Here is an 11503-nt window from a genome sequence, read left to right on the forward strand (position 1 = left end):
CCTATAACACAATCCACTGAGCACTCAGGCCTTCAGCTGGACCCTCCACATTACCTCTGTAGGGCTTGGGGAGAAGGAGGAACTGACAGAGGCAAACATGCTGACACTCATGCTACTTACTGTGCTGAGTGAGTCTTCTGCTTATCACCCAGGAGTCTTATGCCTTCTGCCAGCAATGCATAACTTATTAGCTTGTAAGTAGGTACGATCAAATCCCAAGCCCAACAATATGTTGCTTACAACAGAAAAATTCTAAATACAAAGACACAGAAAGGTTATGTAAGAGTGGGAAAAAAAATGCCATTCAAAAAGCAACCAAAAGAAGCCTGGTGAAGCTATACTAACATAAGACAAAGTAGATTTTAAAATGAGAAGCATATTGAGAGTTAAAGACAGACAGTTGTAAATAATAATAATAATAAAGACTATCCATCAGGAAGGTATAATTTTGTTTGTATGCTTTTAATAACACAGCCTCAAAATACACAAGGCAAATTTGATGGAACTAAAAATAGAAATAAACCTGTAATTACACTGAGATTTTTAAAAAAAAAACACATTTCACAGTAACTGATAGAACAAGCAGACAGAAAAAAAACCCATGAAACATGAGGAGGTATAAGGGATTTGAACAAAATGATTAACAAACTCCGCTAAATATTTATATATACCTAAGTACTATAGAACATACAGCACAATCTTTTCAAGTGTACGTGGAACATGTACAGGAAAAGTCATGAAAAATTTAAAAGGATTATCATAATACAGGCTAGGTTCTCTGACGGCAGTAGAGAAGCTAGAATTTTTTTTTTTTTTTTTTAGAGACAGGGTCTTTCCCTCTGTTGCCTAGGCTAGAGTGCAGTGGCACCACCGTGGCTCACAGCAGCCTCGACCTTCCTGGATTCAGGTGATCCTCCTACCTCAGCCTCCCAAGTAGCTGGGACTACAGGTATGTGCCACCATGCCTGGCTAATTTCTTTCATATTTTGCAGAGACAAAGTTTTGCCATGTTGCCCAGGCTGGTTTCAAACTCCTGGGCTCAGTCTGCCCACTTCAGCCTCCCAAAGTGCTAGGATTATAAGCATGAGCCACTGCATGCAGCTGAAGCTAGAAATTAATAACAAAAAGAAGAAAAATGCCCAAATGCTTAGAAATTAAGTAATCCACTTTTTTTTTTTTTTTTTTTTTTGAGACAGAGCCTTGCTCTGTCGCCCAGGCTGGAGTGCAATGGCGCGATCTCGGCTCACTGCAACCTCCGCCTCCCGGGTTCAAGCGATTCTCCTGCCTCGGCCCCCCAACTAGCTGGGATTACAGGCATGTGCCACCACGCCCAACAAATTTTTGTATTTTTAGTAGAGACAGGGGTTCACCATGTTGGCCGGGGTGGTCTCGAACTCCTGACCTCAGGTGATCCACCCACCTCGGCCTCCCAGAGTGCTGGGATTACAGGCATGAGCCACTGCACCCAGCCCACTTCTTAAAAAGTATTTTTTGTTGAGGTGAAACTCACATAAAACTAACCAGTTTAAAGTGAATAATAACATGAAATTTAAAATTTTTCATTTTAAGTGAACAATTTAGTGGCATTTAGTGCATTCCCGATGTTGTGCAACCATCATCTCCATTAAAGTTCTAAAACATTTTCAGTGAAAATGAAAAAACATGGGTTAAAAATGAAATCACAATGGAAATTAGAAAACATTTTGAGCAGAATGTTAATGAAAATGTGATACAGCATGTGTGGGATATAGCTAAAGCTGTGCTATGAACATATTATATATTACTTTTACCAATATAAATCTGAAAATTCAGCTTTATAATGGACAAATTCCTAAGATAACACAACTTACCAAATCCAACACAAGAAGAAATAGTGTAGTCTTACATTGATAAATACATTGAATCTGAAATTTAAAATCTTCCCACAAAGAAATCTAGCCTTAGATTGTTTCACTGTTGAATTTTTCCAAGTGTTTAAAGAAGAAATAATATCAATGTTACAAAAAACACTTCCAGTGAATAAAAATAGAGTACTCAAACAACAACAACAACAACAACAACAACAAAAAACACCCTGCTGCCTGTAATCCTAGCACTTTGGGAGGCCAAGGTAGGCAGATTTCTTGAGTCCAGGAGTTTGAGACCAGCCTGGGCAACATGGTGAAACTCTGTCTGTACAAAAAATACAAAAATTAGCCAGGCATGGTGGTGTGCACCTGTAGTCCCAGCTACTTGGGAGGCTGATGTGGGAGGATCACTTGAGCCCAGGAGGTGGAGGTTGCAGTGAGCCAAAATTGCACCATTGCTCTCCAGCCTGGGCCACAGAATGAGACCTCGTCTCAAAAAAAAAAAAAAAAAAAGGACTCCTTAATTCAGTTTATGAAGTCACTCTAATCTTGATATTTAACCTGACAAGTATGGTACCATAATAATAATTATTATTCTGATAGACCAATCTTTCTCATAAACATAAATGCAAGAATGCTAAATAAAATACTAGCAAACGTAATATAGCACTTATAAAAAAAGATTAGGATTGTAAGGTTAATTTTATATTTGAAAAAAAAAAAGTCAACTTCTACTTCTGCTCATCCCAGTACATCCCACTATAATCAAGTAAAAGTGGACAAAATATATGAAGCAACTATTTTCAGACATTGACCAACAGGCAGCATAGTTTCGTCATCCTGGAGAGGAAGAAAAGGAAAAAGGTTAGCCCTGTGATTGCCCTGGCTTTTGCCTACAGGCAATTTTTGAAGAGCAGCACAGTTTGCCTTTACCTAGGGGGAACCTAAGTAGAAGCCCAGCAGTCTCACTGAATTTAAGAGACAGAAACTTGGGAAGACTGTGCTGGCTAGAATTTGTAAGGCAGAGTAACTAAAAGGAGGAAGTTACACAAAGAAAGGGCTCCAGAAATCTAAAGAGGGGTCCCCTTGAGTCTTGGCTGAATACTAATCTGTACATGCATGGGGTGAAACTTCATGAGGTCAAAGGACAACTGCCTGGGAGCTCTACTAAACAATTCCTAGAGCTCATACAATAGAAAAGGTTTTAATTTATATCAACCCAAGTAGAAATACTTCATTGAAAACCTGGGGCATCCAACAGGGGCCAGAGAAGGGTCATAGCTTGGTAATAGAGCTAAGTTAGCCCTAGAGTAAAGGTACTCTACACCTGTGTAACAAAGCTTAAAAACAAACATCAAAAAGGTAGATCTAATCCACATGTAACTGCCTGCCAAAACAAACCTCAACACTCTTTAAAGGAAGACAACAAAATCCAAACATCCAACAACACAGCACTTGTAATGTCCAGCATCCAGTGAAAAATTACTAGGCATGTGAAGAGTAGCAACTTATGGCCCTAATTAGAAAAAATTCAATCGATAGAAAAAATAAATCAATGTAATCCACCACATTAACAAAATAAAGAAAAGCATATGATTGGGGAGAGAGAGAATTAGGACAAATACCTAATGCATGGGGAGCTTAAAACCTAGATGACGGGTTGATGGGTGCAGCAAACCACTATGGCACATGTATACCTATGTAACAAACCTGCACGTTCAGCACAGGTATCCCAGAACTTAAAGTAAAATAAAAATAAATAAATAAAGGAAAGCATACAATCATTTTGATAGATATAGAAAAAGCATTTGTTAGAATTCAGCATACATTAATGATTAAAAAGGAAACACCTAGCAAGTTAGGAATAGAAAGAAGTTCTTAAAACCTGATACAGAGTGTATGCAAAAACCTATAGCAAACACTATACTTAGTGGTGAAATATTGAAAGTTTGCCCCTAAAACTGGGAAGAAACAAAGATACTTGTTCTGACTACCTCTTTTCAACATTGTACTGGAGGCCTTCAAAAGGCCAATAAGGGCAAAAAAGAAAATGAAAGGCATATAGGTAGAAAAGGAAATTAAAAGTATAAAGATTGAAGAAAAAAACTTTTGTATTCACAGATGACATAATTATGTACGTAGAGAACCCAAAATAATCTATAGTCAAATTATAAGAAATAGGTGAATTCACTGAGATTGCTAAATACCAGTGCAACATACAAAGATGTATTTCTATATATTAGTAACAAACAACTAGAAATGTAATTTTAGAAAGTATCACTTACACTAGTATAAATAAATACCTAGGAATAAATTTAACAAAAAATGACCATGATCTTTATAAGAAAAACTATAAAATGTTATTGAGTTTAAGAAGGCTTAAGTAAATGAAAAGAGTTACCATATTCCTAGGTTGTAAGATGCCAATTTCCCCCAAATTGATCTATAGATTTAGTGTAATCCCAATAAAAGTCTAGTAAGTTTTTTTGTGGAATTGACAAAATAATTCTAGAATTTATACAAGGACTAAAAATCGCCAATAATCTTGAAGAATATAGCTAAAGGATATACAAAAGTTAATCAAAACTTATTATAAGTTATAGTAATCAAAACAGTGGAATGTTGGCACAAGAGATGAAATATATACCAACAAAACAAAGGAAATTACAGAAACAGACCCACACATATATAATCACTTGATTTATGACAAAGATGACATTGTAGTGCAGTGCACTGTAGGATGGTCTTTTGAATAAATAGTACTCAGTTAATCTGCTGAACCCTACCTCACATCATTCAGAGAAATGTATCTGAGAAGGCAAACACAAATGATTCAACTTATATAAAGATCAAAAACAGGCAAAACTAATTGTGATAGAAGATGGGACCTTAAAGATCAGCCAGTCTGACTTCTGGTTTCAAAGTGGCAGTGTCGAAGCAAGCTGTTCTTACTCCTTCTTGTAGAAAACCAAAAACAAATATACAGCACCAAGATTATCACGAGAAGTATTTTAGAACTCAAGTATGAAGAGAGATGGTTCTTGGGGTCACAGAGGAGTGGAAAAACACTGAGAAGACTATAAGAAAATAAGACTCCCCTTTCTACTGGGCACCAAGTCCACAGAAAATTTTCCCCCAACTCACTTGGGTCACTCGTTTCTTTTTTCTTTTCTCTCTCTCTTTTTTTTTTTTTTGAGATGAGTCTTGCTCTGTTGTCAGGCTGGAGTGCAGTGGCAGGATCTCGGCTCACTGCAACCTCCGCCTCCCAGGTTCAAGCAGTTCTCCTGCCTCAGCCTCCCCAGTAGCTGGGACTACAGGCGCCCACCACCACATCCAGCTAACTTTTGTATTTTTAGTAGAGACGGGGTTTCACCGTGTTAGCCAGGATGGTCTCGATCTCTGACCTTGTGATCTGCCCACCTCGGCCTCCCACAGTGCTGGGATTACAGGCGTGAGCCACCGCGCCCAGTCTCACTTGTTTCCATATTGGAGAAAGTGAGATTGATGTGGACAACCAGTTTTCCCATGATGTTGGGTTTCCTGGCGGGAGACCTGTCCCTCTCTTAACCTGTAGAAAGTATCTTGAGTGCCTGAAGAGAGAAATATCCCTGAGGACAGGCAGAGACAAAGGGGGAAGATGGGATTACAATCCCCAGCCCTGGAAGCTCTGCTCCGTAACTCTGCCAAAGGAGATGCCAGATCAGAGTGGCTGCTCAGCAGCACCATGCTGTAGGAGATCCATCCCACAGATCCCCTGAGCAAAAACCTCTAGCCGGCCTTCCTGCAATGCCAGGACATTCCCTTTGGAACTTCTCCTATTCAGGAAGAGCTGTGCTCAGAGTGTAAGGTGAAACCTGGGCTTAAGGCACCACCTAGAGCTGAAAAGGAGGCAGTGACCTAGCAGTAAAGAACCTCTAACCAAATATATGCAATAAAAACCAAAACAAGTTAGGCAGAGAAGGCCGGAATAGAAAACTAATCTTTCAATGCAAAGACATAGATATACATCCACAAGAAACAGCAGCAAACAGGGAACCATGATCTCCCCAAACAAACAAAGCAAGGAATCAGTGACTGACCCTAGCAAGAAGGCATTAGGACAAATGCCTAATGCATGCAGAGAGAGCATTAGGACAGATACCTAATGCATGCAGAGCTTAAAACCTAGATGACGGGTTGATAGGTGCAGCAAACCACCATGGCACATGTATACCTATGTAACAAACCTGCATGTTTAGCACATGTATCCCAGAACTTAAAGTAAAAGAAAAAAAGAAAAGCAAGGCAAGAAGGCAATTATGAACTTTTTAACCAAGAACTCAAAATAGTAGTTTAAGGAAACTCAGTGATTTCTAAGCTAACACAGAAAAGCAATTCAGAAATTTATCAGAAATATTTAATAAAGAGATTGAAATAACACAAAAAAAGAATAGAAATTTTTCAGACTGAGAAATTTATTTGCTAAACTGAATAATTTGTTATAAGCTCTCAACAGTAGAATGGATTAAGTGGAGGAAGGAATCAGAGATTGAAGATAGGCTATTTGAAAATACAGAGGAGACAAAAGAAAAATGAATAAAAAGTATTAAAGATCTCCTACAAAATAAGGAAAATTACCCCAAAAGATCAAATCTAAGAATTTTGATATTCAAGAGGGAGTTGAGCAAGAGCAAAGGGTAGAAAGCTTATTCAAAGAAATAACAAAACTTGTAAAAACTTGAGAAAGATATAAATATTCAAGTACAGGAAGGTCAGAGAACATCAAACATATTTGACCCAAATAAGAGTACCCCAAGGCATATAATAATCAAACTCTCAAAGGTCAAGGACAAAGAGAGCATCATAAAAGTAGCAAGAGAAAGGAAGCAAGTAACATATCAAGAACTCCAATTCATCTGGCAACAAACTTCTCAGTGGAAAGCATACAGGCCAGGAGTTACAAAACAATCAGAAAACAGGCAACAGTAGTAAGTCCTTATATATCAATAATGATAATGAATGTTAATGGACAACATTCTTCAATTAAAAGTCAAAGAGTGGCTGAATGGACAAAGAAGCCCCAACTATATGCTGTTTACAAGAAAACCATTTCACCTACAAAGACACATATAGATTGAAAGTAAAAGAGTGGAAAAAGATATTTCATGCAACTAGAAACAACAAAAAAGGGAGTAGCTATACTTATATCAGACAAAATAGACTACAAATCGAAGACTGTAAAAAGAGACAAAGAAGGTCACTAACGATTACAGGGTCAATTCAGCAAGAGGATATAACAATTATAAATATCTATGCATCAAATACCAAAGCTCCCAAGCATATAAAGCAAACATTAATAGATTTGAAGGGAGAAATAGACTCCAATACAATAATAATATGGGGACTTTAACACTCCACTCTCAGTGATGGACAGATTACCTAGACAGAAAATCAATAAGGAAACACCAGAGTTAAACTATATATTAGACCTAACAGGTCTGACTGACATTTACAGAACATTTCACCCAGTTGCTGCAGGATGTACCTTCTTTTCATGGAACATTATTTAGAATAGACTATATCTTATGGCACAAAACAACTTTGAACAAATTCAAAAAAGTAGAAATCATGTTAAGTATCTTTTCTGACCACAATGGAATAAAACTAGACATCAGTAACAAGAGGAACTTCAGAAACTTCACAAACACATGGAAACTAAACAACATGCCCTTGAACGACCCATGGGTCAACAAAGACTTTAAGAAGGAAATTTAAAATGTCTTGAAACAAATGGAAGTGGAAATACAACACACCAAAATCTATGGGATACAGCAGAAGTAGTACTAAGAGGGAAGTTTACAGCGATAAACACCTGTATCAAAAAGGTGGAAAGACTTCAAATGAATAACCCAATTATGCACCTCAAGGAAGAACAAGCCAAACCCCAAATTAGTAGAAGAAATAATAAAGGTTAGAGCAGAAATAAATGAAATTGAGACTAAAAAACAATACAGACCAACAAAATGAAAAGTTGGTTTTTTGGGAAAGGTAAATACAATTGGCAAACCTTTGGCTAGACTAGAAAAAAGACACTCTCCTATTGTCATTGTTTTCAAAAAATAAATGTGTATGCATCACAAAACATATCAAATGTATCCTTCAGGGTCCCAAAACACCTACTGATATATAGCATGTCCTGCTTCATGCCAGGTCCTGCTAATTAAGGAACTCCTCATAGCTGATGCCTTTAATCTGTTATCAGAGCACTGAGGCTGATGTCAGAGATTTGTGCATTCATTTGACTTGCATTCTATATTTCAGACTAGCCAGAGCAAGAGAAGTTGATTCTAGTCATTGTTAACTCTAGACAAGAACCAACAATTTCACTTAATAATGCCCATAGTACATTGGCAAGTTAAGAGATCCACCTGACCAATTTAATTCCTGAGATATCACAGTTGACATTCACGACTTTTTCCGCAAGGTAGGACTGTATTTCTGCAGACCCATTCTCCACTTGCTCAAATGAACCCATTCCTTTAATAAGATTGTAGATCAAGATTTACAATGACAGCCTTGAAAAAACTTATCACAATTTATTTCTGTAATTACACAAGACTATCTTGATTTATTTTACAAATAGACTTTTACTCCTGGGAACTTCAACTCACATGGATGTTATTTTCAGCTCCCAAATGCATTAATGCTGGATTTGTGATAGGAAGTGTAATCAGAAGGCTGACCCAGCTGATGTATAATGATTTAAAATGTAAGTCTTGGTAAATCCTGTTTTTCCCTTTATTTGAAATCTCCTTTTTTTTTTTTTTTTTTTTTTAATCTTAAAGCCTTTACTTTGAGACATGATGGAAAAATCTTACAGGTACAGATGGAACATTGATCTCCACTGAGTGTAAGCAATCTAACCAGAAAGCTTTGATGCCTGTCAATTAATGTTGAAGCTTAAATTCTGGGGGTAAGACATGTTGCAGGGATGGAAGGAATGGATAATTAATATTTCTCTCCTCTTTCTCTCCCTCTCCTTTAACAGAATCTATACCAACCTCCTCATAAACCTTCTCAAGGGCAGCCATGTCCTCATTGGGCCTCAGAAAACCCTTCTTCTATGCCCCCCTCACGAATGTACCAGTGAACAAAGGCATGGTTGGCATACACCAGGTCAAAACTTGTGGTCCAGGTGAGCGCAGGCCTCAGCAAAGCCTGTGGTATTGCTCAGCATGCACACAGCTCTCTGTATGTTGTCCAGTTCTCCACCAGGTACCACCATGGGAAGCTGGTAATTAACGCCAACCTTGAAACCAGTGGGACACCAATCCACACACTGGATATTGTGCTTGGTCTTTATGGTGGTAAAGCAGCATTGACATCTTTATGGTGTCACCACAGTGCAACAGGCAGGAAGCCATCATTTGCCATGGCGAAGGTCACATTTCATCATCTGGTTGGCTGGCTCAAATCAAGCATTGATGATCTCTGCTCTAAAGCTGTTCATGATAGGCTTTCTCAGCAGAGATAACAGGGATCAGCATTCAGGAAGCCATCAACTCTAAGGGAAGCATAGAGGGCATAAACTGATGAATAAGGCAGTTAAAGTTAAAGAGACTTCACTAGCTATTGATAGGTTGAGCAATCAATATTGAGATTTCTATGACAGATGTCTACCACAAAGGCACACTCAGAGCGCTCCAGGGTAGTGTGGGTGGTGAGAATGGAGTTATAGGGCTCAACTACAGCTTTGGAAACCTGGGACACTGAGTAAATGAACTCCAACTTTGACTTCTTGCCATAATGAAGAGACAGACATTCTATCAGCAGGGAGGTGAACCCAGAACCAGTTCCCCAACCAAAGCTATGGAAAACCAAGAAGCCCTGAAGACTTGTGCACTGGTTGGCCAGCTTGAGAATTTGGTCCAACACGAAGCCAGTTATCTCCTTGCCAATAGTATAGTGCCCTTGGGCATAGTTATTGGCAGCATCTTCCTTGCCTGTGATGAGCTGCTCAGGGTGGAAGAGCTAGTGGTTGATGGCAACGTGAATTTTGTCAATGAATGTGGGCTCCAGGTCTACAACACTGCCCTGGGCTTATGCTTGCCAGCACCTGTCTCACCAAAGATGTTAAAGGAGTCATCTCCCCCAGTGGTCTTGTCACTTGGCATCTGGCCATCGGGCTGCATGCCATGTTCCAGGCCGCAGAGCTCTGAGCAGGGATTATCAATCTGGCCATCAGCCCGGCCAACGTGGATGGAGATGTGCTCACACTTAGTGGCTAGGGATTAAGAGGCAAAGGCAACAGGAGCAGACACCAGGTCCCGGTCACTTCTCCTGAGAAGCTGAGTCAAGGTAACACACTCAGAAATCACACTTTTAGAACTATTATTACTTAACATGTTCTGCTTCTGCTTAAATATAAAATGACTTTAGGATAATTCGCATTTTGAGGCATACAGTATTACTTACTAGAGTCCCTTTCTATTATGTGTTTCTCATTCCTTTTTCAAACCAAACCAAAACAAATACTAATTTGTCTTTCTCCTGTAAGAATAAATATTGTAAACATTGGGACATTCTTTTTAGAGACCTTTTATTTTCTACCCTGATTTTGGCAACCTAGTCTTTTTGGTATATTGACCATAAGAGAAATTATTTAGTAGGCTTGTCTTACTCAAGCACAGTTGGTGTTGTTCTGTTCTTTAATGTGTCTCAAGCAAAGAAGTTTAAAGGGCAGCATGGTAAGAAATTTGCCTAAAAGTTATATGATGGTTCTAGTCCCTGTTCAATTAATTGTGGTGTCCCAGGCAAATCACCCAATGCCTTGGTGTTCTCATCTATAAAGTACTAGAGTTGCTTTTGGCATTGCTGCCTGGCACAGAGTTGGCATTCAATAGTCTGTTAATATACAAATATTAGTTTCATAAACATCTTCAAAAGTTTTATTATATTGAATTCAATTCACTTCTGTGAAAAGTAGTCAACCAACTAAATGGCATGCAAATTAACAAGGTCTACTCCTATTGCACGCTATTCTCGTGGCAGTCTGAGATGAGAAGAAACTAGCACTGGAAGCAAAAAGGTAATGAAAATACAGTAACACAGTTAGCACTTTTAGTTCACTTTGTGGACAACTGAACTAGAAACCAGATGGAAAAAACTAACCAACCAACCAACCAACCAATCAAAAATGGCCCAAATGAACCAGTGAACTAAAGTAGAAAAGGATCACTTCCCATCCAGAACTGTTTTTCGAAAAATGTCAATAAATTCAGCTCTTAAAAGAGATTTTTATATTAAACCAGGCATCTTTCAAAGAGAAGCAGCTACCTTTGAGGTTCTTGAACTTAGGTTGCAACACAAAGATAAGTATAATAGAGAGAGTGCACAATGTTAAATCAAAGGTGGAGGGGAAGAGGATTGTGGGGACAGTTATTCTGGAGATCAAGAAAGAATTCAGTATGCTTAATGCAAGGTAACTGCTGGGGTCCTTGTGTGGTAAATATTCTTATGCGAGGAAACTGTCTTCATGTTTTATATTTGCCTTCATTTTCTTTTATTATTTCCAGACCACCTCTATTGGTTATGCTAAGTAATCCTTTTCTCTTTTTGGAATTTAAACTTTTTAAGGAAACAAAAACTAAAGAACAGAAAGCAAGACACATTGGAAA

At 38.3% G+C, this 11503-nt stretch overlaps 1 pseudogene; it reads right to left on the reverse strand.

Annotated features, from left to right (window-relative positions):
• Positions 1 to 446: 446 nt before the first annotated feature.
• LOC117975999 (tubulin alpha-1B chain-like) lies at positions 447 to 11503 on the reverse strand (annotated as a pseudogene).

This window comes from Pan paniscus, chromosome 16 (genome assembly GCF_029289425.2).
Source record: "Pan paniscus chromosome 16, NHGRI_mPanPan1-v2.0_pri, whole genome shotgun sequence".
NCBI lineage: Eukaryota > Metazoa > Chordata > Mammalia > Primates > Hominidae > Pan > Pan paniscus.